This window comes from Amaranthus tricolor, chromosome 7 (genome assembly GCF_026212465.1).
Source record: "Amaranthus tricolor cultivar Red isolate AtriRed21 chromosome 7, ASM2621246v1, whole genome shotgun sequence".
In the NCBI taxonomy this organism is placed as follows: Eukaryota; Viridiplantae; Streptophyta; class Magnoliopsida; order Caryophyllales; family Amaranthaceae; genus Amaranthus; species Amaranthus tricolor.
Window position 1 is genome coordinate 8,931,559 of NC_080053.1, and position 23,649 is coordinate 8,955,207.

Below are 23,649 nucleotides of genomic sequence, written 5' to 3' on the forward strand. Positions count from 1 at the left end.
TGCGCATACGAACGAATTGTCCGAAAGAGGCGTGCGTCGGTGCGTTCGTGTAAGCGGAAATTGCACCGGGTCCCGTCGGAAGTCCCCGCGGAAGCGCGCCCGGCATGGATGGCCTCTTGATTTCCAAGTGTTGCGCGGATTTCTCAAATATTTTGTCGCTTTTTTGTTGCGAGTTCACCTGGCTTTTAAAGCCGGCGGACTCTTTTGTGAATCGGACAATACCGGGAGGGTGAAAAACGGTATTTGGGAAGGAGAAGGCTCGAAATAGGGGTCTCGGCTGCGAATTTACGAGCTTTGGAATGCTCTGGTTTTTTTTTTTTTGGGCGGCATTGCGCATGTAAACAAATTGCTACGGTGAATGAACGGGTGCGATCATACCAGCACTAATGCACCGGATCCCATCAGAACTCCGCAGTTAAGCGTGCTTGGGCGAGAGTAGTACTAGGATGGGTGACCTCCTGGGAAGTCCTCGTGTTGCACCCCTTTTTCCCTCCTTTTTTTTTTAAATTTTTCTTATCTGTTTCCGCTGCACTTGAGCAAAAGGCATTTCAGTGGTTATCGTAGTATACTCCATGGAAGTAATTTTATTTATAAAAATATAACTCGCAACCGGGTCCCGACCTCGAATTTACGGGCACTCGAAAGATAGGACCCGTCGAGGCGGGTCGATGCGCATACGAACGAATTGTCCGAAAGAGGCGTGCGTCGGTGCGTTCGTGTAAGCGGAAATTGCACCGGGTCCCGTCGGAAGTCCCCGCGGAAGCGCGCCCGGGTCCCCGCGGAAGCGCGCCCGGCATGGATGGCCTCTTGATTTCCAAGTGTTGCGCGGATCTCTCAAATATTTTGTCGCTTTTTTGTTGCGAGTTCACCTGGCTTTTAAAGCCGGCGGACTCTTTTGTGAATCGGACAATACCGGGAGGGTGAAAAACGGTATTTGGGAAGGAGAAGGCTCGAAATAGGGGTCTCGGCTGCGAATTTACGAGCTTTGGAATGCTCTGGTTTTTTTTTTTTTTTTGGGCGGCATTGCGCATGTAAACAAATTGCTACGGTGAATGAACGGGTGCGATCATACCAGCACTAATGCACCGGATCCCATCAGAACTCCGCAGTTAAGCGTGCTTGGGCGAGAGTAGTACTAGGATGGGTGACCTCCTGGGAAGTCCTCGTGTTGCACCCCTTTTTCCCTCCTTTTTTTTTTTAATTTTTCTTATCTGTTTCCGCTGCACTTGAGCAGAAGGCATTTCAGTGGTTATCGTAGTATACTCCATGGAAGTAATTTTATTTATAAAAATATAACTCGCAACCGGGTCCCGACCTCGAATTTACGGGCACTCGAAAGATAGGACCCGTCGAGGCGGGTCGATGCGCATACGAACGAATTGTCCGAAAGAGGCGTGCGTCGGTGCGTTCGTGTAAGCGGAAATTGCACCGGGTCCCGTCGGAAGTCCCCGCGGAAGCGCGCCCGGGTCCCCGCGGAAGCGCGCCCGGCATGGATGGCCTCTTGATTTCCAAGTGTTGCGCGGATTTCTCAAATATTTTGTCGCTTTTTTGTTGCGAGTTCACCTGGCTTTTAAAGCCGGCGGACTCTTTTGTGAATCGGACAATACCGGGAGGGTGAAAAACGGTATTTGGGAAGGAGAAGGCTCGAAATAGGGGTCTCGGCTGCGAATTTACGAGCTTTGGAAAGCTCTGGTTTTTTTTTTTTTTTTTTTTGGGCGGCATTGCGCATGTAAACAAATTGCTACGGTGAATGAACGGGTGCGATCATACCAGCACTAATGCACCGGATCCCATCAGAACTCCGCAGTTAAGCGTGCTTGGGCGAGAGTAGTACTAGGATGGGTGACCTCCTGGGAAGTCCTCGTGTTGCACCCCTTTTTCCCTCCTTTTTTTTTTTTAATTTTTCTTATCTGTTTCCGCTGCACTTGAGCAAAAGGCATTTCAGTGGTTATCGTAGTATACTCCATGGAAGTAATTTTATTTATAAAAATATAACTCGCAACCGGGTCCCGACCTCGAATTTACGGGCACTCGAAAGATAGGACCCGTCGAGGCGGGTCGATGCGCATACGAACGAATTGTCCGAAAGAGGCGTGCGTCGGTGCGTTCGTGTAAGCGGAAATTGCACCGGGTCCCGTCGGAAGTCCCCGCGGAAGCGCGCCCGGCATGGATGGCCTCTTGATTTCCAAGTGTTGCGCGGATTTCTCAAATATTTTGTCGCTTTTTTGTTGCGAGTTCACCTGGCTTTTAAAGCCGGCGGACTCTTTTGTGAATCGGACAATACCGGGAGGGTGAAAAACGGTATTTGGGAAGGAGAAGGCTCGAAATAGGGGTCTCGACTGCGAATTTACGAGCTTTGGAATGCTCTGGTTTTTTTTTTTTTTGGGCGGCATTGCGCATGTAAACAAATTGCTACGGTGAATGAACGGGTGCGATCATACCAGCACTAATGCACCGGATCCCATCAGAACTCCGCAGTTAAGCGTGCTTGGGCGAGAGTAGTACTAGGATGGGTGACCTCCTGGGAAGTCCTCGTGTTGCACCCCTTTTTCCCTCCTTTTTTTTTTAAATTTTTCTTATCTGTTTCCGCTGCACTTGAGCAAAAGGCATTTCAGTGGTTATCGTAGTATACTCCATGGAAGTAATTTTATTTATAAAAATATAACTCGCAACCGGGTCCCGACCTCGAATTTACGGGCACTCGAAAGATAGGACCCGTCGAGGCGGGTCGATGCGCATACGAACGAATTGTCCGAAAGAGGCGTGCGTCGGTGCGTTCGTGTAAGCGGAAATTGCACCGGGTCCCGTCGGAAGTCCCCGCGGAAGCGCGCCCGGCATGGATGGCCTCTTGATTTCCAAGTGTTGCGCGGATTTCTCAAATATTTTGTCGCTTTTTTGTTGCGAGTTCACCTGGCTTTTAAAGCCGGCGGACTCTTTTGTGAATCGGACAATACCGGGAGGGTGAAAAACGGTATTTGGGAAGGAGAAGGCTCGAAATAGGGGTCTCGACTGCGAATTTACGAGCTTTGGAATGCTCTGGTTTTTTTTTTTTTTGGGCGGCATTGCGCATGTAAACAAATTGCTACGGTGAATGAACGGGTGCGATCATACCAGCACTAATGCACCGGATCCCATCAGAACTCCGCAGTTAAGCGTGCTTGGGCGAGAGTAGTACTAGGATGGGTGACCTCCTGGGAAGTCCTCGTGTTGCACCCCTTTTTCCCTCCTTTTTTTTTTAAATTTTTCTTATCTGTTTCCGCTGCACTTGAGCAAAAGGCATTTCAGTGGTTATCGTAGTATACTCCATGGAAGTAATTTTATTTATAAAAATATAACTCGCAACCGGGTCCCGACCTCGAATTTACGGGCACTCGAAAGATAGGACCCGTCGAGGCGGGTCGATGCGCATACGAACGAATTGTCCGAAAGAGGCGTGCGTCGGTGCGTTCGTGTAAGCGGAAATTGCACCGGGTCCCGTCGGAAGTCCCCGCGGAAGCGCGCCCGGCATGGATGGCCTCTTGATTTCCAAGTGTTGCGCGGATTTCTCAAATATTTTGTCGCTTTTTTGTTGCGAGTTCACCTGGCTTTTAAAGCCGGCGGACTCTTTTGTGAATCGGACAATACCGGGAGGGTGAAAAACGGTATTTGGGAAGGAGAAGGCTCGAAATAGGGGTCTCGGCTGCGAATTTACGAGCTTTGGAATGCTCTGGTTTTTTTTTTTTTTTTGGGCGGCATTGCGCATGTAAACAAATTGCTACGGTGAATGAACGGGTGCGATCATACCAGCACTAATGCACCGGATCCCATCAGAACTCCGCAGTTAAGCGTGCTTGGGCGAGAGTAGTACTAGGATGGGTGACCTCCTGGGAAGTCCTCGTGTTGCACCCCTTTTTCCCTCCTTTTTTTTTTTAATTTTTCTTATCTGTTTCCGCTGCACTTGAGCAGAAGGCATTTCAGTGGTTATCGTAGTATACTCCATGGAAGTAATTTTATTTATAAAAATATAACTCGCAACCGGGTCCCGACCTCGAATTTACGGGCACTCGAAAGATAGGACCCGTCGAGGCGGGTCGATGCGCATACGAACGAATTGTCCGAAAGAGGCGTGCGTCGGTGCGTTCGTGTAAGCGGAAATTGCACCGGGTCTCGTCGGAAGTCCCCGCGGAAGCGCGCCCGGCATGGATGGCCTCTTGATTTCCAAGTGTTGCGCGGATTTCTCAAATATTTTGTCGCTTTTTTGTTGCGAGTTCACCTGGCTTTTAAAGCCGGCGGACTCTTTTGTGAATCGGACAATACCGGGAGGGTGAAAAACGGTATTTGGGAAGGAGAAGGCTCGAAATAGGGGTCTCGGCTGCGAATTTACGAGCTTTGGAATGCTCTGGTTTTTTTTTTTTTTTTTGGGCGGCATTGCGCATGTAAACAAATTGCTACGGTGAATGAACGGGTGCGATCATACCAGCACTAATGCACCGGATCCCATCAGAACTCCGCAGTTAAGCGTGCTTGGGCGAGAGTAGTACTAGGATGGGTGACCTCCTGGGAAGTCCTCGTGTTGCACCCCTTTTTCCCTCCTTTTTTTTTTAATTTTTCTTATCTGTTTCCGCTGCACTTGAGCAGAAGGCATTTCAGTGGTTATCGTAGTATACTCCATGGAAGTAATTTTATTTATAAAAATATAACTCGCAACCGGGTCCCGACCTCGAATTTACGGGCACTCGAAAGATAGGACCCGTCGAGGCGGGTCGATGCGCATACGAACGAATTGTCCGAAAGAGGCGTGCGTCGGTGCGTTCGTGTAAGCGGAAATTGCACCGGGTCCCGTCGGAAGTCCCCGCGGAAGCGCGCCCGGCATGGATGGCCTCTTGATTTCCAAGTGTTGCGCGGATCTCTCAAATATTTTGTCGCTTTTTTGTTGCGAGTTCACCTGGCTTTTAAAGCCGGCGGACTCTTTTGTGAATCGGACAATACCGGGAGGGTGAAAAACGGTATTTGGGAAGGAGAAGGCTCGAAATAGGGGTCTCGGCTGCGAAATTACGAGCTTTGGAATGCTCTGGTTTTTTTTTTTTTTTTGGGCGGCATTGCGCATGTAAACAAATTGCTACGGTGAATGAACGGGTGCGATCATACCAGCACTAATGCACCGGATCCCATCAGAACTCCGCAGTTAAGCGTGCTTGGGCGAGAGTAGTACTAGGATGGGTGACCTCCTGGGAAGTCCTCGTGTTGCACCCCTTTTTCCCTCCTTTTTTTTTTTAATTTTTCTTATCTGTTTCCGCTGCACTTGAGCAGAAGGCATTTCAGTGGTTATCGTAGTATACTCCATGGAAGTAATTTTATTTATAAAAATATAACTCGCAACCGGGTCCCGACCTCGAATTTACGGGCACTCGAAAGATAGGACCCGTCGAGGCGGGTCGATGCGCATACGAACGAATTGTCCGAAAGAGGCGTGCGTCGGTGCGTTCGTGTAAGCGGAAATTGCACCGGGTCCCGTCGGAAGTCCCCGCGGAAGCGCGCCCGGCATGGATGGCCTCTTGATTTCCAAGTGTTGCGCGGATTTCTCAAATATTTTGTCGCTTTTTTGTTGCGAGTTCACCTGGCTTTTAAAGCCGGCGGACTCTTTTGTGAATCGGACAATACCGGGAGGGTGAAAAACGGTATTTGGGAAGGAGAAGGCTCGAAATAGGGGTCTCGGCTGCGAATTTACGAGCTTTGGAATGCTCTGGTTTTTTTTTTTTTTTTGGGCGGCATTGCGCATGTAAACAAATTGCTACGGTGAATGAACGGGTGCGATCATACCAGCACTAATGCACCGGATCCCATCAGAACTCCGCAGTTAAGCGTGCTTGGGCGAGAGTAGTACTAGGATGGGTGACCTCCTGGGAAGTCCTCGTGTTGCACCCCTTTTTCCCTCCTTTTTTTTTTTAATTTTTCTTATCTGTTTCCGCTGCACTTGAGCAGAAGGCATTTCAGTGGTTATCGTAGTATACTCCATGGAAGTAATTTTATTTATAAAAATATAACTCGCAACCGGGTCCCGACCTCGAATTTACGGGCACTCGAAAGATAGGACCCGTCGAGGCGGGTCGATGCGCATACGAACGAATTGTCCGAAAGAGGCGTGCGTCGGTGCGTTCGTGTAAGCGGAAATTGCACCGGGTCCCGTCGGAAGTCCCCACGGAAGCGCGCCCGGCATGGATGGCCTCTTGATTTCCAAGTGTTGCGCGGATTTCTCAAATATTTTGTCGCTTTTTTGTTGCGAGTTCACCTGGCTTTTAAAGCCGGCGGACTCTTTTGTGAATCGGACAATACCGGGAGGGTGAAAAACGGTATTTGGGAAGGAGAAGGCTCGAAATAGGGGTCTCGGCTGCGAATTTACGAGCTTTGGAATGCTCTGGTTTTTTTTTTTTTTTTGGGCGGCATTGCGCATGTAAACAAATTGCTACGGTGAATGAACGGGTGCGATCATACCAGCACTAATGCACCGGATCCCATCAGAACTCCGCAGTTAAGCGTGCTTGGGCGAGAGTAGTACTAGGATGGGTGACCTCCTGGGAAGTCCTCGTGTTGCACCCCTTTTTCCCTCCTTTTTTTTTTAATTTTTCTTATCTGTTTCCGCTGCACTTGAGCAGAAGGCATTTCAGTGGTTATCGTAGTATACTCCATGGAAGTAATTTTATTTATAAAAATATAACTCGCAACCGGGTCCCGACCTCGAATTTACGGGCACTCGAAAGATAGGACCCGTCGAGGCGGGTCGATGCGCATACGAACGAATTGTCCGAAAGAGGCGTGCGTCGGTGCGTTCGTGTAAGCGGAAATTGCACCGGGTCCCGTCGGAAGTCCCCACGGAAGCGCGCCCGGCATGGATGGCCTCTTGATTTCCAAGTGTTGCGCGGATTTCTCAAATATTTTGTCGCTTTTTTGTTGCGAGTTCACCTGGCTTTTAAAGCCGGCGGACTCTTTTGTGAATCGGACAATACCGGGAGGGTGAAAAACGGTATTTGGGAAGGAGAAGGCTCGAAATAGGGGTCTCGGCTGCGAATTTACGAGCTTTGGAATGCTCTGGTTTTTTTTTTTTTTTTTGGGCGGCATTGCGCATGTAAACAAATTGCTACGGTGAATGAACGGGTGCGATCATACCAGCACTAATGCACCGGATCCCATCAGAACTCCGCAGTTAAGCGTGCTTGGGCGAGAGTAGTACTAGGATGGGTGACCTCCTGGGAAGTCCTCGTGTTGCACCCCTTTTTCCCTCCTTTTTTTTTTAATTTTTCTTATCTGTTTCCGCTGCACTTGAGCAGAAGGCATTTCAGTGGTTATCGTAGTATACTCCATGGAAGTAATTTTATTTATAAAAATATAACTCGCAACCGGGTCCCGACCTCGAATTTACGGGCACTCGAAAGATAGGACCCGTCGAGGCGGGTCGATGCGCATACGAACGAATTGTCCGAAAGAGGCGTGCGTCGGTGCGTTCGTGTAAGCGGAAATTGCACCGGGTCCCGTCGGAAGTCCCCGCGGAAGCGCGCCCGGCATGGATGGCCTCTTGATTTCCAAGTGTTGCGCGGATTTCTCAAATATTTTGTCGCTTTTTTGTTGCGAGTTCACCTGGCTTTTAAAGCCGGCGGACTCTTTTGTGAATCGGACAATACCGGGAGGGTGAAAAACGGTATTTGGGAAGGAGAAGGCTCGAAATAGGGGTCTCGGCTGCGAATTTACGAGCTTTGGAAAGCTCTGGTTTTTTTTTTTTTTTTTTTGGGCGGCATTGCGCATGTAAACAAATTGCTACGGTGAATGAACGGGTGCGATCATACCAGCACTAATGCACCGGATCCCATCAGAACTCCGCAGTTAAGCGTGCTTGGGCGAGAGTAGTACTAGGATGGGTGACCTCCTGGGAAGTCCTCGTGTTGCACCCCTTTTTCCCTCCTTTTTTTTTTTAATTTTTCTTATCTGTTTCCGCTGCACTTGAGCAGAAGGCATTTCAGTGGTTATCGTAGTATACTCCATGGAAGTAATTTTATTTATAAAAATATAACTCGCAACCGGGTCCCGACCTCGAATTTACGGGCACTCGAAAGATAGGACCCGTCGAGGCGGGTCGATGCGCATACGAACGAATTGTCCGAAAGAGGCGTGCGTCGGTGCGTTCGTGTAAGCGGAAATTGCACCGGGTCCCGTCGGAAGTCCCCGCGGAAGCGCGCCCGGCATGGATGGCCTCTTGATTTCCAAGTGTTGCGCGGATCTCTCAAATATTTTGTCGCTTTTTTGTTGCGAGTTCACCTGGCTTTTAAAGCCGGCGGACTCTTTTGTGAATCGGACAATACCGGGAGGGTGAAAAACGGTATTTGGGAAGGAGAAGGCTCGAAATAGGGGTCTCGGCTGCGAATTTACGAGCTTTGGAATGCTCTGGTTTTTTTTTTTTTTTTGGGCGGCATTGCGCATGTAAACAAATTGCTACGGTGAATGAACGGGTGCGATCATACCAGCACTAATGCACCGGATCCCATCAGAACTCCGCAGTTAAGCGTGCTTGGGCGAGAGTAGTACTAGGATGGGTGACCTCCTGGGAAGTCCTCGTGTTGCACCCCTTTTTCCCTCCTTTTTTTTTTTAATTTTTCTTATCTGTTTCCGCTGCACTTGAGCAGAAGGCATTTCAGTGGTTATCGTAGTATACTCCATGGAAGTAATTTTATTTATAAAAATATAACTCGCAACCGGGTCCCGACCTCGAATTTACGGGCACTCGAAAGATAGGACCCGTCGAGGCGGGTCGATGCGCATACGAACGAATTGTCCGAAAGAGGCGTGCGTCGGTGCGTTCGTGTAAGCGGAAATTGCACCGGGTCCCGTCGGAAGTCCCCGCGGAAGCGCGCCCGGCATGGATGGCCTCTTGATTTCCAAGTGTTGCGCGGATTTCTCAAATATTTTGTCGCTTTTTTGTTGCGAGTTCACCTGGCTTTTAAAGCCGGCGGACTCTTTTGTGAATCGGACAATACCGGGAGGGTGAAAAACGGTATTTGGGAAGGAGAAGGCTCGAAATAGGGGTCTCGGCTGCGAATTTACGAGCTTTGGAAAGCTCTGGTTTTTTTTTTTTTTTTTTTTGGGCGGCATTGCGCATGTAAACAAATTGCTACGGTGAATGAACGGGTGCGATCATACCAGCACTAATGCACCGGATCCCATCAGAACTCCGCAGTTAAGCGTGCTTGGGCGAGAGTAGTACTAGGATGGGTGACCTCCTGGGAAGTCCTCGTGTTGCACCCCTTTTTCCCTCCTTTTTTTTTTTAATTTTTCTTATCTGTTTCCGCTGCACTTGAGCAGAAGGCATTTCAGTGGTTATCGTAGTATACTCCATGGAAGTAATTTTATTTATAAAAATATAACTCGCAACCGGGTCCCGACCTCGAATTTACGGGCACTCGAAAGATAGGACCCGTCGAGGCGGGTCGATGCGCATACGAACGAATTGTCCGAAAGAGGCGTGCGTCGGTGCGTTCGTGTAAGCGGAAATTGCACCGGGTCCCGTCGGAAGTCCCCGCGGAAGCGCGCCCGGCATGGATGGCCTCTTGATTTCCAAGTGTTGCGCGGATCTCTCAAATATTTTGTCGCTTTTTTGTTGCGAGTTCACCTGGCTTTTAAAGCCGGCGGACTCTTTTGTGAATCGGACAATACCGGGAGGGTGAAAAACGGTATTTGGGAAGGAGAAGGCTCGAAATAGGGGTCTCGGCTGCGAATTTACGAGCTTTGGAATGCTCTGGTTTTTTTTTTTTTTTTTGGGCGGCATTGCGCATGTAAACAAATTGCTACGGTGAATGAACGGGTGGATCATACCAGCACTAATGCACCGGATCCCATCAGAACTCCGCAGTTAAGCGTGCTTGGGCGAGAGTAGTACTAGGATGGGTGACCTCCTGGGAAGTCCTCGTGTTGCACCCCTTTTTCCCTCCTTTTTTTTTTTAATTTTTCTTATCTGTTTCCGCTGCACTTGAGCAGAAGGCATTTCAGTGGTTATCGTAGTATACTCCATGGAAGTAATTTTATTTATAAAAATATAACTCGCAACCGGGTCCCGACCTCGAATTTACGGGCACTCGAAAGATAGGACCCGTCGAGGCGGGTCGATGCGCATACGAACGAATTGTCCGAAAGAGGCGTGCGTCGGTGCGTTCGTGTAAGCGGAAATTGCACCGGGTCCCGTCGGAAGTCCCCGCGGAAGCGCGCCCGGCATGGATGGCCTCTTGATTTCCAAGTGTTGCGCGGATTTCTCAAATATTTTGTCGCTTTTTTGTTGCGAGTTCACCTGGCTTTTAAAGCCGGCGGACTCTTTTGTGAATCGGACAATACCGGGAGGGTGAAAAACGGTATTTGGGAAGGAGAAGGCTCGAAATAGGGGTCTCGGCTGCGAATTTACGAGCTTTGGAAAGCTCTGGTTTTTTTTTTTTTTTTTTTGGGCGGCATTGCGCATGTAAACAAATTGCTACGGTGAATGAACGGGTGCGATCATACCAGCACTAATGCACCGGATCCCATCAGAACTCCGCAGTTAAGCGTGCTTGGGCGAGAGTAGTACTAGGATGGGTGACCTCCTGGGAAGTCCTCGTGTTGCACCCCTTTTTCCCTCCTTTTTTTTTTTAATTTTTCTTATCTGTTTCCGCTGCACTTGAGCAGAAGGCATTTCAGTGGTTATCGTAGTATACTCCATGGAAGTAATTTTATTTATAAAAATATAACTCGCAACCGGGTCCCGACCTCGAATTTACGGGCACTCGAAAGATAGGACCCGTCGAGGCGGGTCGATGCGCATACGAACGAATTGTCCGAAAGAGGCGTGCGTCGGTGCGTTCGTGTAAGCGGAAATTGCACCGGGTCCCGTCGGAAGTCCCCGCGGAAGCGCGCCCGGCATGGATGGCCTCTTGATTTCCAAGTGTTGCGCGGATTTCTCAAATATTTTGTCGCTTTTTTGTTGCGAGTTCACCTGGCTTTTAAAGCCGGCGGACTCTTTTGTGAATCGGACAATACCGGGAGGGTGAAAAACGGTATTTGGGAAGGAGAAGGCTCGAAATAGGGGTCTCGGCTGCGAATTTACGAGCTTTGGAATGCTCTGGTTTTTTTTTTTTTTTTTTTTGGGCGGCATTGCGCATGTAAACAAATTGCTACGGTGAATGAACGGGTGCGATCATACCAGCACTAATGCACCGGATCCCATCAGAACTCCGCAGTTAAGCGTGCTTGGGCGAGAGTAGTACTAGGATGGGTGACCTCCTGGGAAGTCCTCGTGTTGCACCCCTTTTTCCCTCCTTTTTTTTTTTAATTTTTCTTATCTGTTTCCGCTGCACTTGAGCAGAAGGCATTTCAGTGGTTATCGTAGTATACTCCATGGAAGTAATTTTATTTATAAAAATATAACTCGCAACCGGGTCCCGACCTCGAATTTACGGGCACTCGAAAGATAGGACCCGTCGAGGCGGGTCGATGCGCATACGAACGAATTGTCCGAAAGAGGCGTGCGTCGGTGCGTTCGTGTAAGCGGAAATTGCACCGGGTCCCGTCGGAAGTCCCCGCGGAAGCGCGCCCGGGTCCCCGCGGAAGCGCGCCCGGCATGGATGGCCTCTTGATTTCCAAGTGTTGCGCGGATTTCTCAAATATTTTGTCGCTTTTTTGTTGCGAGTTCACCTGGCTTTTAAAGCCGGCGGACTCTTTTGTGAATCGGACAATACCGGGAGGGTGAAAAACGGTATTTGGGAAGGAGAAGGCTCGAAATAGGGGTCTCGGCTGCGAATTTACGAGCTTTGGAAAGCTCTGGTTTTTTTTTTTTTTTTTTTTGGGCGGCATTGCGCATGTAAACAAATTGCTACGGTGAATGAACGGGTGCGATCATACCAGCACTAATGCACCGGATCCCATCAGAACTCCGCAGTTAAGCGTGCTTGGGCGAGAGTAGTACTAGGATGGGTGACCTCCTGGGAAGTCCTCGTGTTGCACCCCTTTTTCCCTCCTTTTTTTTTTAATTTTTCTTATCTGTTTCCGCTGCACTTGAGCAGAAGGCATTTCAGTGGTTATCGTAGTATACTCCATGGAAGTAATTTTATTTATAAAAATATAACTCGCAACCGGGTCCCGACCTCGAATTTACGGGCACTCGAAAGATAGGACCCGTCGAGGCGGGTCGATGCGCATACGAACGAATTGTCCGAAAGAGGCGTGCGTCGGTGCGTTCGTGTAAGCGGAAATTGCACCGGGTCCCGTCGGAAGTCCCCGCGGAAGCGCGCCCGGCATGGATGGCCTCTTGATTTCCAAGTGTTGCGCGGATTTCTCAAATATTTTGTCGCTTTTTTGTTGCGAGTTCACCTGGCTTTTAAAGCCGGCGGACTCTTTTGTGAATCGGACAATACCGGGAGGGTGAAAAACGGTATTTGGGAAGGAGAAGGCTCGAAATAGGGGTCTCGGCTGCGAATTTACGAGCTTTGGAATGCTCTGGTTTTTTTTTTTTTTTTTTTTGGGCGGCATTGCGCATGTAAACAAATTGCTACGGTGAATGAACGGGTGCGATCATACCAGCACTAATGCACCGGATCCCATCAGAACTCCGCAGTTAAGCGTGCTTGGGCGAGAGTAGTACTAGGATGGGTGACCTCCTGGGAAGTCCTCGTGTTGCACCCCTTTTTCCCTCCTTTTTTTTTTTAATTTTTCTTATCTGTTTCCGCTGCACTTGAGCAGAAGGCATTTCAGTGGTTATCGTAGTATACTCCATGGAAGTAATTTTATTTATAAAAATATAACTCGCAACCGGGTCCCGACCTCGAATTTACGGGCACTCGAAAGATAGGACCCGTCGAGGCGGGTCGATGCGCATACGAACGAATTGTCCGAAAGAGGCGTGCGTCGGTGCGTTCGTGTAAGCGGAAATTGCACCGGGTCCCGTCGGAAGTCCCCGCGGAAGCGCGCCCGGGTCCCCGCGGAAGCGCGCCCGGCATGGATGGCCTCTTGATTTCCAAGTGTTGCGCGGATTTCTCAAATATTTTGTCGCTTTTTTGTTGCGAGTTCACCTGGCTTTTAAAGCCGGCGGACTCTTTTGTGAATCGGACAATACCGGGAGGGTGAAAAACGGTATTTGGGAAGGAGAAGGCTCGAAATAGGGGTCTCGGCTGCGAATTTACGAGCTTTGGAAAGCTCTGGTTTTTTTTTTTTTTTTTTTTTGGGCGGCATTGCGCATGTAAACAAATTGCTACGGTGAATGAACGGGTGCGATCATACCAGCACTAATGCACCGGATCCCATCAGAACTCCGCAGTTAAGCGTGCTTGGGCGAGAGTAGTACTAGGATGGGTGACCTCCTGGGAAGTCCTCGTGTTGCACCCCTTTTTCCCTCCTTTTTTTTTTAATTTTTCTTATCTGTTTCCGCTGCACTTGAGCAGAAGGCATTTCAGTGGTTATCGTAGTATACTCCATGGAAGTAATTTTATTTATAAAAATATAACTCGCAACCGGGTCCCGACCTCGAATTTACGGGCACTCGAAAGATAGGACCCGTCGAGGCGGGTCGATGCGCATACGAACGAATTGTCCGAAAGAGGCGTGCGTCGGTGCGTTCGTGTAAGCGGAAATTGCACCGGGTCCCGTCGGAAGTCCCCGCGGAAGCGCGCCCGGGTCCCCGCGGAAGCGCGCCCGGCATGGATGGCCTCTTGATTTCCAAGTGTTGCGCGGATTTCTCAAATATTTTGTCGCTTTTTTGTTGCGAGTTCACCTGGCTTTTAAAGCCGGCGGACTCTTTTGTGAATCGGACAATACCGGGAGGGTGAAAAACGGTATTTGGGAAGGAGAAGGCTCGAAATAGGGGTCTCGGCTGCGAATTTACGAGCTTTGGAAAGCTCTGGTTTTTTTTTTTTTTTTTTTTGGGCGGCATTGCGCATGTAAACAAATTGCTACGGTGAATGAACGGGTGCGATCATACCAGCACTAATGCACCGGATCCCATCAGAACTCCGCAGTTAAGCGTGCTTGGGCGAGAGTAGTACTAGGATGGGTGACCTCCTGGGAAGTCCTCGTGTTGCACCCCTTTTTCCCTCCTTTTTTTTTTAATTTTTCTTATCTGTTTCCGCTGCACTTGAGCAGAAGGCATTTCAGTGGTTATCGTAGTATACTCCATGGAAGTAATTTTATTTATAAAAATATAACTCGCAACCGGGTCCCGACCTCGAATTTACGGGCACTCGAAAGATAGGACCCGTCGAGGCGGGTCGATGCGCATACGAACGAATTGTCCGAAAGAGGCGTGCGTCGGTGCGTTCGTGTAAGCGGAAATTGCACCGGGTCCCGTCGGAAGTCCCCGCGGAAGCGCGCCCGGCATGGATGGCCTCTTGATTTCCAAGTGTTGCGCGGATTTCTCAAATATTTTGTCGCTTTTTTGTTGCGAGTTCACCTGGCTTTTAAAGCCGGCGGACTCTTTTGTGAATCGGACAATACCGGGAGGGTGAAAAACGGTATTTGGGAAGGAGAAGGCTCGAAATAGGGGTCTCGGCTGCGAATTTACGAGCTTTGGAAAGCTCTGGTTTTTTTTTTTTTTTTTTTGGGCGGCATTGCGCATGTAAACAAATTGCTACGGTGAATGAACGGGTGCGATCATACCAGCACTAATGCACCGGATCCCATCAGAACTCCGCAGTTAAGCGTGCTTGGGCGAGAGTAGTACTAGGATGGGTGACCTCCTGGGAAGTCCTCGTGTTGCACCCCTTTTTCCCTCCTTTTTTTTTTTAATTTTTCTTATCTGTTTCCGCTGCACTTGAGCAGAAGGCATTTCAGTGGTTATCGTAGTATACTCCATGGAAGTAATTTTATTTATAAAAATATAACTCGCAACCGGGTCCCGACCTCGAATTTACGGGCACTCGAAAGATAGGACCCGTCGAGGCGGGTCGATGCGCATACGAACGAATTGTCCGAAAGAGGCGTGCGTCGGTGCGTTCGTGTAAGCGGAAATTGCACCGGGTCCCGTCGGAAGTCCCCGCGGAAGCGCGCCCGGCATGGATGGCCTCTTGATTTCCAAGTGTTGCGCGGATTTCTCAAATATTTTGTCGCTTTTTTGTTGCGAGTTCACCTGGCTTTTAAAGCCGGCGGACTCTTTTGTGAATCGGACAATACCGGGAGGGTGAAAAACGGTATTTGGGAAGGAGAAGGCTCGAAATAGGGGTCTCGGCTGCGAATTTACGAGCTTTGGAATGCTCTGGTTTTTTTTTTTTTTTTTTTGGGCGGCATTGCGCATGTAAACAAATTGCTACGGTGAATGAACGGGTGCGATCATACCAGCACTAATGCACCGGATCCCATCAGAACTCCGCAGTTAAGCGTGCTTGGGCGAGAGTAGTACTAGGATGGGTGACCTCCTGGGAAGTCCTCGTGTTGCACCCCTTTTTCCCTCCTTTTTTTTTTTAATTTTTCTTATCTGTTTCCGCTGCACTTGAGCAGAAGGCATTTCAGTGGTTATCGTAGTATACTCCATGGAAGTAATTTTATTTATAAAAATATAACTCGCAACCGGGTCCCGACCTCGAATTTACGGGCACTCGAAAGATAGGACCCGTCGAGGCGGGTCGATGCGCATACGAACGAATTGTCCGAAAGAGGCGTGCGTCGGTGCGTTCGTGTAAGCGGAAATTGCACCGGGTCCCGTCGGAAGTCCCCGCGGAAGCGCGCCCGGCATGGATGGCCTCTTGATTTCCAAGTGTTGCGCGGATTTCTCAAATATTTTGTCGCTTTTTTGTTGCGAGTTCACCTGGCTTTTAAAGCCGGCGGACTCTTTTGTGAATCGGACAATACCGGGAGGGTGAAAAACGGTATTTGGGAAGGAGAAGGCTCGAAATAGGGGTCTCGGCTGCGAATTTACGAGCTTTGGAATGCTCTGGTTTTTTTTTTTTTTTTTTTGGGCGGCATTGCGCATGTAAACAAATTGCTACGGTGAATGAACGGGTGCGATCATACCAGCACTAATGCACCGGATCCCATCAGAACTCCGCAGTTAAGCGTGCTTGGGCGAGAGTAGTACTAGGATGGGTGACCTCCTGGGAAGTCCTCGTGTTGCACCCCTTTTTCCCTCCTTTTTTTTTTTAATTTTTCTTATCTGTTTCCGCTGCACTTGAGCAGAAGGCATTTCAGTGGTTATCGTAGTATACTCCATGGAAGTAATTTTATTTATAAAAATATAACTCGCAACCGGGTCCCGACCTCGAATTTACGGGCACTCGAAAGATAGGACCCGTCGAGGCGGGTCGATGCGCATACGAACGAATTGTCCGAAAGAGGCGTGCGTCGGTGCGTTCGTGTAAGCGGAAATTGCACCGGGTCCCGTCGGAAGTCCCCGCGGAAGCGCGCCCGGCATGGATGGCCTCTTGATTTCCAAGTGTTGCGCGGATTTCTCAAATATTTTGTCGCTTTTTTGTTGCGAGTTCACCTGGCTTTTAAAGCCGGCGGACTCTTTTGTGAATCGGACAATACCGGGAGGGTGAAAAACGGTATTTGGGAAGGAGAAGGCTCGAAATAGGGGTCTCGGCTGCGAATTTACGAGCTTTGGAATGCTCTGGTTTTTTTTTTTTTTTTTTTGGGCGGCATTGCGCATGTAAACAAATTGCTACGGTGAATGAACGGGTGCGATCATACCAGCACTAATGCACCGGATCCCATCAGAACTCCGCAGTTAAGCGTGCTTGGGCGAGAGTAGTACTAGGATGGGTGACCTCCTGGGAAGTCCTCGTGTTGCACCCCTTTTTCCCTCCTTTTTTTTTTTTAATTTTTCTTATCTGTTTCCGCTGCACTTGAGCAGAAGGCATTTCAGTGGTTATCGTAGTATACTCCATGGAAGTAATTTTATTTATAAAAATATAACTCGCAACCGGGTCCCGACCTCGAATTTACGGGCACTCGAAAGATAGGACCCGTCGAGGCGGGTCGATGCGCATACGAACGAATTGTCCGAAAGAGGCGTGCGTCGGTGCGTTCGTGTAAGCGGAAATTGCACCGGGTCCCGTCGGAAGTCCCCGCGGAAGCGCGCCCGGCATGGATGGCCTCTTGATTTCCAAGTGTTGCGCGGATCTCTCAAATATTTTGTCGCTTTTTTGTTGCGAGTTCACCTGGCTTTTAAAGCCGGCGGACTCTTTTGTGAATCGGACAATACCGGGAGGGTGAAAAACGGTATTTGGGAAGGAGAAGGCTCGAAATAGGGGTCTCGGCTGCGAATTTACGAGCTTTGGAATGCTCTGGTTTTTTTTTTTTTTTTTTTTGGGCGGCATTGCGCATGTAAACAAATTGCTACGGTGAATGAACGGGTGCGATCATACCAGCACTAATGCACCGGATCCCATCAGAACTCCGCAGTTAAGCGTGCTTGGGCGAGAGTAGTACTAGGATGGGTGACCTCCTGGGAAGTCCTCGTGTTGCACCCCTTTTTCCCTCCTTTTTTTTTTTAATTTTTCTTATCTGTTTCCGCTGCACTTGAGCAGAAGGCATTTCAGTGGTTATCGTAGTATACTCCATGGAAGTAATTTTATTTATAAAAATATAACTCGCAACCGGGTCCCGACCTCGAATTTACGGGCACTCGAAAGATAGGACCCGTCGAGGCGGGTCGATGCGCATACGAACGAATTGTCCGAAAGAGGCGTGCGTCGGTGCGTTCGTGTAAGCGGAAATTGCACCGGGTCCCGTCGGAAGTCCCCGCGGAAGCGCGCCCGGCATGGATGGCCTCTTGATTTCCAAGTGTTGCGCGGATCTCTCAAATATTTTGTCGCTTTTTTGTTGCGAGTTCACCTGGCTTTTAAAGCCGGCGGACTCTTTTGTGAATCGGACAATACCGGGAGGGTGAAAAACGGTATTTGGGAAGGAGAAGGCTCGAAATAGGGGTCTCGGCTGCGAATTTACGAGCTTTGGAATGCTCTGGTTTTTTTTTTTTTTTTTTTGGGCGGCATTGCGCATGTAAACAAATTGCTACGGTGAATGAACGGGTGCGATCATACCAGCACTAATGCACCGGATCCCATCAGAACTCCGCAGTTAAGCGTGCTTGGGCGAGAGTAGTACTAGGATGGGTGACCTCCTGGGAAGTCCTCGTGTTGCACCCCTTTTTCCCTCCTTTTTTTTTTTAATTTTTCTTATCTGTTTCCGCTGCACTTGAGCAGAAGGCATTTCAGTGGTTATCGTAGTATACTCCATGGAAGTAATTTTATTTATAAAAATATAACTCGCAACCGGGTCCCGACCTCGAATTTACGGGCACTCGAAAGATAGGACCCGTCGAGGCGGGTCGATGCGCATACGAACGAATTGTCCGAAAGAGGCGTGCGTCGGTGCGTTCGTGTAAGCGGAAATTGCACCGGGTCCCGTCGGAAGTCCCCGCGGAAGCGCGCCCGGCATGGATGGCCTCTTGATTTCCAAGTGTTGCGCGGATTTCTCAAATATTTTGTCGCTTTTTTGTTGCGAGTTCACCTGGCTTTTAAAGCCGGCGGACTCTTTTGTGAATCGGACAATACCGGGAGGGTGAAAAACGGTATTTGGGAAGGAGAAGGCTCGAAATAGGGGTCTCGGCTGCGAATTTACGAGCTTTGGAATGCTCTGGTTTTTTTTTTTTTTTTTTTGGGCGGCATTGCGCATGTAAACAAATTGCTACGGTGAATGAACGGGTGCGATCATACCAGCACTAATGCACCGGATCCCATCAGAACTCCGCAGTTAAGCGTGCTTGGGCGAGAGTAGTACTAGGATGGGTGACCTCCTGGGAAGTCCTCGTGTTGCACCCCTTTTTCCCTCCTTTTTTTTTTTTAATTTTTCTTATCTGTTTCCGCTGCACTTGAGCAGAAGGCATTTCAGTGGTTATCGTAGTATACTCCATGGAAGTAATTTTATTTATAAAAATATAACTCGCAACCGGGTCCCGACCTCGAATTTACGGGCACTCGAAAGATAGGACCCGTCGAGGCGGGTCGATGCGCATACGAACGAATTGTCCGAAAGAGGCGTGCGTCGGTGCGTTCGTGTAAGCGGAAATTGCACCGGGTCCCGTCGGAAGTCCCCGCGGAAGCGCGCCCGGCATGGATGGCCTCTTGATTTCCAAGTGTTGCGCGGATCTCTCAAATATTTTGTCGCTTTTTTGTTGCGAGTTCACCTGGCTTTTAAAGCCGGCGGACTCTTTTGTGAATCGGACAATACCGGGAGGGTGAAAAACGGTATTTGGGAAGGAGAAGGCTCGAAATAGGGGTCTCGGCTGCGAATTTACGAGCTTTGGAATGCTCTGGTTTTTTTTTTTTTTTTTTTTGGGCGGCATTGCGCATGTAAACAAATTGCTACGGTGAATGAACGGGTGCGATCATACCAGCACTAATGCACCGGATCCCATCAGAACTCCGCAGTTAAGCGTGCTTGGGCGAGAGTAGTACTAGGATGGGTGACCTCCTGGGAAGTCCTCGTGTTGCACCCCTTTTTCCCTCCTTTTTTTTTTTAATTTTTCTTATCTGTTTCCGCTGCACTTGAGCAGAAGGCATTTCAGTGGTTATCGTAGTATACTCCATGGAAGTAATTTTATTTATAAAAATATAACTCGCAACCGGGTCCCGACCTCGAATTTACGGGCACTCGAAAGATAGGACCCGTCGAGGCGGGTCGATGCGCATACGAACGAATTGTCCGAAAGAGGCGTGCGTCGGTGCGTTCGTGTAAGCGGAAATTGCACCGGGTCCCGTCGGAAGTCCCCGCGGAAGCGCGCCCGGCATGGATGGCCTCTTGATTTCCAAGTGTTGCGCGGATCTCTCAAATATTTTGTCGCTTTTTTGTTGCGAGTTCACCTGGCTTTTAAAGCCGGCGGACTCTTTTGTGAATCGGACAATACCGGGAGGGTGAAAAACGGTATTTGGGAAGGAGAAGGCTCGAAATAGGGGTCTCGGCTGCGAATTTACGAGCTTTGGAATGCTCTGGTTTTTTTTTTTTTTTTTGGGCGGCATTGCGCATGTAAACAAATTGCTACGGTGAATGAACGGGTGCGATCATACCAGCACTAATGCACCGGATCCCATCAGAACTCCGCAGTTAAGCGTGCTTGGGCGAGAGTAGTACTAGGATGGGTGACCTCCTGGGAAGTCCTCGTGTTGCACCCCTTTTTCCCTCCTTTTTTTTTTTAATTTTTCTTATCTGTTTCCGCTGCACTTGAGCAGAAGGCATTTCAGTGGTTATCGTAGTATACTCCATGGAAGTAATTTTATTTATAAAAATATAACTCGCAACCGGGTCCCGACCTCGAATTTACGGGCACTCGAAAGATAGGACCCGTCGAGGCGGGTCAATGCGCATACGAACGAATTGTCCGAAAGAGGCGTGCGTCGGTGCGTTCGTGTAAGCGGAAATTGCACCGGGTCCCGTCGGAAGTCCCCGCGGAAGCGCGCCCGGCATGGATGGCCTCTTGATTTCCAAGTGTTGCGCGGATCTCTCAAATATTTTGTCGCTTTTTTGTTGCGAGTTCACCTGGCTTTTAAAGCCGGCGGACTCTTTTGTGAATCGGACAATACCGGGAGGGTGAAAAACGGTATTTGGGAAGGAGAAGGCTCGAAATAGGGGTCTCGGCTGCGAATTTACGAGCTTTGGAATGCTCTGGTTTTTTTTTTTTTTTTGGGCGGCATTGCGCATGTAAACAAATTTCTACGGTGAATGAACGGGTGCGATCATACCAGCACTAATGCACCGGATCCCATCAGAACTCCGCAGTTAAGCGTGCTTGGGCGAGAGTAGTACTAGGATGGGTGACCTCCTGGGAAGTCCTCGTGTTGCACCCCTTTTTCCCTCCTTTTTTTTTTAATTTTTCTTATCTGTTTCCGCTGCACTTGAGCAGAAGGCATTTCAGTGGTTATCGTAGTATACTCCATGGAAGTAATTTTATTTATAAAAATATAACTCGCAACCGGGTCCCGACCTCGAATTTACGGGCACTCGAAAGATAGGACCCGTCGAGGCGGGTCGATGCGCATACGAACGAATTGTCCGAAAGAGGCGTGCGTCGGTGCGTTCGTGTAAGCGGAAATTGCACCGGGTCCCGTCGGAAGTCCCCGCGGAAGCGCGCCCGGCATGGATGGCCTCTTGATTTCCAAGTGTTGCGCGGATCTCTCAAATATTTTGTCGCTTTTTTGTTGCGAGTTCACCTGGCTTTTAAAGCCGGCGGACTCTTTTGTGAATCGGACAATACCGGGAGGGTGAAAAACGGTATTTGGGAAGGAGAAGGCTCGAAATAGGGGTCTCGGCTGCGAATTTACGAGCTTTGGAATGCTCTGGTTTTTTTTTTTTTTTTGGGCGGCATTGCGCATGTAAACAAATTGCTACGGTGAATGAACGGGTGCGATCATACCAGCACTAATGCACCGGATCCCATCAGAACTCCGCAGTTAAGCGTGCTTGGGCGAGAGTAGTACTAGGATGGGTGACCTCCTGGGAAGTCCTCGTGTTGCACCCCTTTTTCCCTCCTTTTTTTTTTTAATTTTTCTTATCTGTTTCCGCTGCACTTGAGCAGAAGGCATTTCAGTGGTTATCGTAGTATACTCCATGGAAGTAATTTTATTTATAAAAATATAACTCGCAACCGGGTCCCGACCTCGAATTTACGGGCACTCGAAAGATAGGACCCGTCGAGGCGGGTCGATGCGCATACGAACGAATTGTCCGAAAGAGGCGTGCGTCGGTGCGTTCGTGTAAGCGGAAATTGCACCGGGTCCCGTCGGAAGTCCCCGCGGAAGCGCGCCCGGCATGGATGGCCTCTTGATTTCCATGTGTTGCGCGGATCTCTCAAATATTTTGTCGCTTTTTTGTTGCGAGTTCACCTGGCTTTTAAAGCCGGCGGACTCTTTTGTGAATCGGACAATACCGGGAGGGTGAAAAACGGTATTTGGGAAGGAGAAGGCTCGAAATAGGGGTCTCGGCTGCGAATTTACGAGCTTTGGAATGCTCTGGTTTGTTTTTTTTTTTTTTTGGGCGGCATTGCGCATGTAAACAAATTGCTACGGTGAATGAACGGGTGCGATCATACCAGCACTAATGCACCGGATCCCATCAGAACTCCGCAGTTAAGCGTGCTTGGGCGAGAGTAGTACTAGGATGGGTGACCTCCTGGGAAGTCCTCGTGTTGCACCCCTTTTTCCCTCCTTTTTTTTTTTAATTTTTCTTATCTGTTTCCGCTGCACTTGAGCAGAAGGCATTTCAGTGGTTATCGTAGTATACTCCATGGAAGTAATTTTATTTATAAAAATATAACTCGCAACCGGGTCCCGACCTCGAATTTACGGGCACTCGAAAGATAGGACCCGTCGAGGCGGGTCGATGCGCATACGAACGAATTGTCCGAAAGAGGCGTGCGTCGGTGCGTTCGTGTAAGCGGAAATTGCACCGGGTCCCGTCGGAAGTCCCCGCGGAAGCGCGCCCGGCATGGATGGCCTCTTGATTTCCAAGTGTTGCGCGGATCTCTCAAATATTTTGTCGCTTTTTTGTTGCGAGTTCACCTGGCTTTTAAAGCCGGCGGACTCTTTTGTGAATCGGACAATACCGGGAGGGTGAAAAACGGTATTTGGGAAGGAGAAGGCTCGAAATAGGGGTCTCGGCTGCGAATTTACGAGCTTTGGAATGCTCTGGTTTTTTTTTTTTTTTTGGGCGGCATTGCGCATGTAAACAAATTGCTACGGTGAATGAACGGGTGCGATCATACCAGCACTAATGCACCGGATCCCATCAGAACTCCGCAGTTAAGCGTGCTTGGGCGAGAGTAGTACTAGGATGGGTGACCTCCTGGGAAGTCCTCGTGTTGCACCCCTTTTTCCCTCCTTTTTTTTTTTTAATTTTTCTTATCTGTTTCCGCTGCACTTGAGCAGAAGGCATTTCAGTGGTTATCGTAGTATACTCCATGGAAGTAATTTTATTTATAAAAATATAACTCGCAACCGGGTCCCGACCTCGAATTTACGGGCACTCGAAAGATAGGACCCGTCGAGGCGGGTCGATGCGCATACGAACGAATTGTCCGAAAGAGGCGTGCGTCGGTGCGTTCGTGTAAGCGGAAATTGCACCGGGTCCCGTCGGAAGTCCCCGCGGAAGCGCGCCCGGCATGGATGGCCTCTTGATTTCCAAGTGTTGCGCGGATCTCTCAAATATTTTGTCGCTTTTTTGTTGCGAGTTCACCTGGCTTTTAAAGCCGGCGGACTCTTTTGTGAATCGGACAATACCGGGAGGGTGAAAAACGGTATTTGGGAAGGAGAAGGCTCGAAATAGGGGTCTCGGCTGCGAATTTACGAGCTTTGGAAAGCTCTGGTTTTTTTTTTTTTTTTTTTGGGCGGCATTGCGCATGTAAACAAATTGCTACGGTGAATGAACGGGTGCGATCATACCAGCACTAATGCACCGGATCCCATCAGAACTCCGCAGTTAAGCGTGCTTGGGCGAGAGTAGTACTAGGATGGGTGACCTCCTGGGAAGTCCTCGTGTTGCACCCCTTTTTCCCTCCTTTTTTTTTTTAATTTTTCTTATCTGTTTCCGCTGCACTTGAGCAGAAGGCATTTCAGTGGTTATCGTAGTATACTCCATGGAAGTAATTTTATTTATAAAAATATAACTCGCAACCGGGTCCCGACCTCGAAT

General features: G+C 49.1%; 35 non-coding genes across 35 annotated transcripts; all 35 read left to right on the plus strand.

Annotated features, from left to right (window-relative positions):
• Positions 1-364: 364 nt before the first annotated feature.
• Positions 365-483, plus strand: LOC130819628 (5S ribosomal RNA). The gene has a single exon (XR_009044666.1). It is a non-coding gene; the product is annotated as a 5S ribosomal RNA (ribosomal RNA).
• A 575-nt stretch (positions 484-1,058) lies between these two features.
• LOC130819644 (5S ribosomal RNA) lies at positions 1,059-1,177 on the plus strand. Its single transcript, XR_009044682.1, has one exon. It is a non-coding gene; the product is annotated as a 5S ribosomal RNA (ribosomal RNA).
• Positions 1,178-1,756: 579 nt separating this feature from the next.
• LOC130819655 (5S ribosomal RNA) lies at positions 1,757-1,875 on the plus strand. Its single transcript, XR_009044693.1, has one exon. It is a non-coding gene; the product is annotated as a 5S ribosomal RNA (ribosomal RNA).
• Positions 1,876-2,427: 552 nt separating this feature from the next.
• Positions 2,428-2,546, plus strand: LOC130819666 (5S ribosomal RNA). The gene has a single exon (XR_009044704.1). It is a non-coding gene; the product is annotated as a 5S ribosomal RNA (ribosomal RNA).
• Positions 2,547-3,097: 551 nt separating this feature from the next.
• LOC130819677 (5S ribosomal RNA) lies at positions 3,098-3,216 on the plus strand. The gene has a single exon (XR_009044715.1). It is a non-coding gene; the product is annotated as a 5S ribosomal RNA (ribosomal RNA).
• A 553-nt stretch (positions 3,217-3,769) lies between these two features.
• LOC130819690 (5S ribosomal RNA) lies at positions 3,770-3,888 on the plus strand. The gene has a single exon (XR_009044727.1). It is a non-coding gene; the product is annotated as a 5S ribosomal RNA (ribosomal RNA).
• A 554-nt stretch (positions 3,889-4,442) lies between these two features.
• Positions 4,443-4,561, plus strand: LOC130819702 (5S ribosomal RNA). The gene has a single exon (XR_009044738.1). It is a non-coding gene; the product is annotated as a 5S ribosomal RNA (ribosomal RNA).
• A 552-nt stretch (positions 4,562-5,113) lies between these two features.
• Positions 5,114-5,232, plus strand: LOC130819713 (5S ribosomal RNA). Its single transcript, XR_009044749.1, has one exon. It is a non-coding gene; the product is annotated as a 5S ribosomal RNA (ribosomal RNA).
• A 553-nt stretch (positions 5,233-5,785) lies between these two features.
• On the plus strand, positions 5,786-5,904 carry LOC130819726 (5S ribosomal RNA). Its single transcript, XR_009044760.1, has one exon. It is a non-coding gene; the product is annotated as a 5S ribosomal RNA (ribosomal RNA).
• Positions 5,905-6,457: 553 nt separating this feature from the next.
• Positions 6,458-6,576, plus strand: LOC130819738 (5S ribosomal RNA). Its single transcript, XR_009044771.1, has one exon. It is a non-coding gene; the product is annotated as a 5S ribosomal RNA (ribosomal RNA).
• A 553-nt stretch (positions 6,577-7,129) lies between these two features.
• LOC130819749 (5S ribosomal RNA) lies at positions 7,130-7,248 on the plus strand. The gene has a single exon (XR_009044782.1). It is a non-coding gene; the product is annotated as a 5S ribosomal RNA (ribosomal RNA).
• A 555-nt stretch (positions 7,249-7,803) lies between these two features.
• On the plus strand, positions 7,804-7,922 carry LOC130819761 (5S ribosomal RNA). Its single transcript, XR_009044793.1, has one exon. It is a non-coding gene; the product is annotated as a 5S ribosomal RNA (ribosomal RNA).
• A 553-nt stretch (positions 7,923-8,475) lies between these two features.
• Positions 8,476-8,594, plus strand: LOC130819772 (5S ribosomal RNA). Its single transcript, XR_009044804.1, has one exon. It is a non-coding gene; the product is annotated as a 5S ribosomal RNA (ribosomal RNA).
• Positions 8,595-9,151: 557 nt separating this feature from the next.
• Positions 9,152-9,270, plus strand: LOC130819783 (5S ribosomal RNA). Its single transcript, XR_009044815.1, has one exon. It is a non-coding gene; the product is annotated as a 5S ribosomal RNA (ribosomal RNA).
• A 554-nt stretch (positions 9,271-9,824) lies between these two features.
• On the plus strand, positions 9,825-9,942 carry LOC130819577 (5S ribosomal RNA). Its single transcript, XR_009044615.1, has one exon. It is a non-coding gene; the product is annotated as a 5S ribosomal RNA (ribosomal RNA).
• A 556-nt stretch (positions 9,943-10,498) lies between these two features.
• On the plus strand, positions 10,499-10,617 carry LOC130819794 (5S ribosomal RNA). The gene has a single exon (XR_009044826.1). It is a non-coding gene; the product is annotated as a 5S ribosomal RNA (ribosomal RNA).
• A 557-nt stretch (positions 10,618-11,174) lies between these two features.
• Positions 11,175-11,293, plus strand: LOC130819806 (5S ribosomal RNA). Its single transcript, XR_009044839.1, has one exon. It is a non-coding gene; the product is annotated as a 5S ribosomal RNA (ribosomal RNA).
• A 579-nt stretch (positions 11,294-11,872) lies between these two features.
• Positions 11,873-11,991, plus strand: LOC130819818 (5S ribosomal RNA). Its single transcript, XR_009044850.1, has one exon. It is a non-coding gene; the product is annotated as a 5S ribosomal RNA (ribosomal RNA).
• Positions 11,992-12,547: 556 nt separating this feature from the next.
• Positions 12,548-12,666, plus strand: LOC130819830 (5S ribosomal RNA). Its single transcript, XR_009044861.1, has one exon. It is a non-coding gene; the product is annotated as a 5S ribosomal RNA (ribosomal RNA).
• A 580-nt stretch (positions 12,667-13,246) lies between these two features.
• On the plus strand, positions 13,247-13,365 carry LOC130819841 (5S ribosomal RNA). Its single transcript, XR_009044872.1, has one exon. It is a non-coding gene; the product is annotated as a 5S ribosomal RNA (ribosomal RNA).
• Positions 13,366-13,943: 578 nt separating this feature from the next.
• Positions 13,944-14,062, plus strand: LOC130819852 (5S ribosomal RNA). Its single transcript, XR_009044883.1, has one exon. It is a non-coding gene; the product is annotated as a 5S ribosomal RNA (ribosomal RNA).
• A 555-nt stretch (positions 14,063-14,617) lies between these two features.
• Positions 14,618-14,736, plus strand: LOC130819863 (5S ribosomal RNA). The gene has a single exon (XR_009044894.1). It is a non-coding gene; the product is annotated as a 5S ribosomal RNA (ribosomal RNA).
• A 556-nt stretch (positions 14,737-15,292) lies between these two features.
• Positions 15,293-15,411, plus strand: LOC130819875 (5S ribosomal RNA). Its single transcript, XR_009044905.1, has one exon. It is a non-coding gene; the product is annotated as a 5S ribosomal RNA (ribosomal RNA).
• Positions 15,412-15,967: 556 nt separating this feature from the next.
• On the plus strand, positions 15,968-16,086 carry LOC130819886 (5S ribosomal RNA). Its single transcript, XR_009044916.1, has one exon. It is a non-coding gene; the product is annotated as a 5S ribosomal RNA (ribosomal RNA).
• A 556-nt stretch (positions 16,087-16,642) lies between these two features.
• LOC130819898 (5S ribosomal RNA) lies at positions 16,643-16,761 on the plus strand. The gene has a single exon (XR_009044928.1). It is a non-coding gene; the product is annotated as a 5S ribosomal RNA (ribosomal RNA).
• A 558-nt stretch (positions 16,762-17,319) lies between these two features.
• On the plus strand, positions 17,320-17,438 carry LOC130819910 (5S ribosomal RNA). Its single transcript, XR_009044939.1, has one exon. It is a non-coding gene; the product is annotated as a 5S ribosomal RNA (ribosomal RNA).
• Positions 17,439-17,994: 556 nt separating this feature from the next.
• On the plus strand, positions 17,995-18,113 carry LOC130819923 (5S ribosomal RNA). The gene has a single exon (XR_009044951.1). It is a non-coding gene; the product is annotated as a 5S ribosomal RNA (ribosomal RNA).
• A 556-nt stretch (positions 18,114-18,669) lies between these two features.
• On the plus strand, positions 18,670-18,788 carry LOC130819935 (5S ribosomal RNA). Its single transcript, XR_009044962.1, has one exon. It is a non-coding gene; the product is annotated as a 5S ribosomal RNA (ribosomal RNA).
• Positions 18,789-19,346: 558 nt separating this feature from the next.
• Positions 19,347-19,465, plus strand: LOC130819946 (5S ribosomal RNA). The gene has a single exon (XR_009044973.1). It is a non-coding gene; the product is annotated as a 5S ribosomal RNA (ribosomal RNA).
• A 554-nt stretch (positions 19,466-20,019) lies between these two features.
• LOC130819958 (5S ribosomal RNA) lies at positions 20,020-20,138 on the plus strand. Its single transcript, XR_009044984.1, has one exon. It is a non-coding gene; the product is annotated as a 5S ribosomal RNA (ribosomal RNA).
• A 553-nt stretch (positions 20,139-20,691) lies between these two features.
• Positions 20,692-20,810, plus strand: LOC130819970 (5S ribosomal RNA). Its single transcript, XR_009044995.1, has one exon. It is a non-coding gene; the product is annotated as a 5S ribosomal RNA (ribosomal RNA).
• Positions 20,811-21,362: 552 nt separating this feature from the next.
• LOC130819981 (5S ribosomal RNA) lies at positions 21,363-21,481 on the plus strand. Its single transcript, XR_009045006.1, has one exon. It is a non-coding gene; the product is annotated as a 5S ribosomal RNA (ribosomal RNA).
• A 556-nt stretch (positions 21,482-22,037) lies between these two features.
• On the plus strand, positions 22,038-22,156 carry LOC130819992 (5S ribosomal RNA). The gene has a single exon (XR_009045017.1). It is a non-coding gene; the product is annotated as a 5S ribosomal RNA (ribosomal RNA).
• A 553-nt stretch (positions 22,157-22,709) lies between these two features.
• Positions 22,710-22,828, plus strand: LOC130820004 (5S ribosomal RNA). Its single transcript, XR_009045028.1, has one exon. It is a non-coding gene; the product is annotated as a 5S ribosomal RNA (ribosomal RNA).
• Positions 22,829-23,385: 557 nt separating this feature from the next.
• LOC130820015 (5S ribosomal RNA) lies at positions 23,386-23,504 on the plus strand. The gene has a single exon (XR_009045039.1). It is a non-coding gene; the product is annotated as a 5S ribosomal RNA (ribosomal RNA).
• The last annotated feature ends 145 nt before the right edge of the window (positions 23,505-23,649 follow it).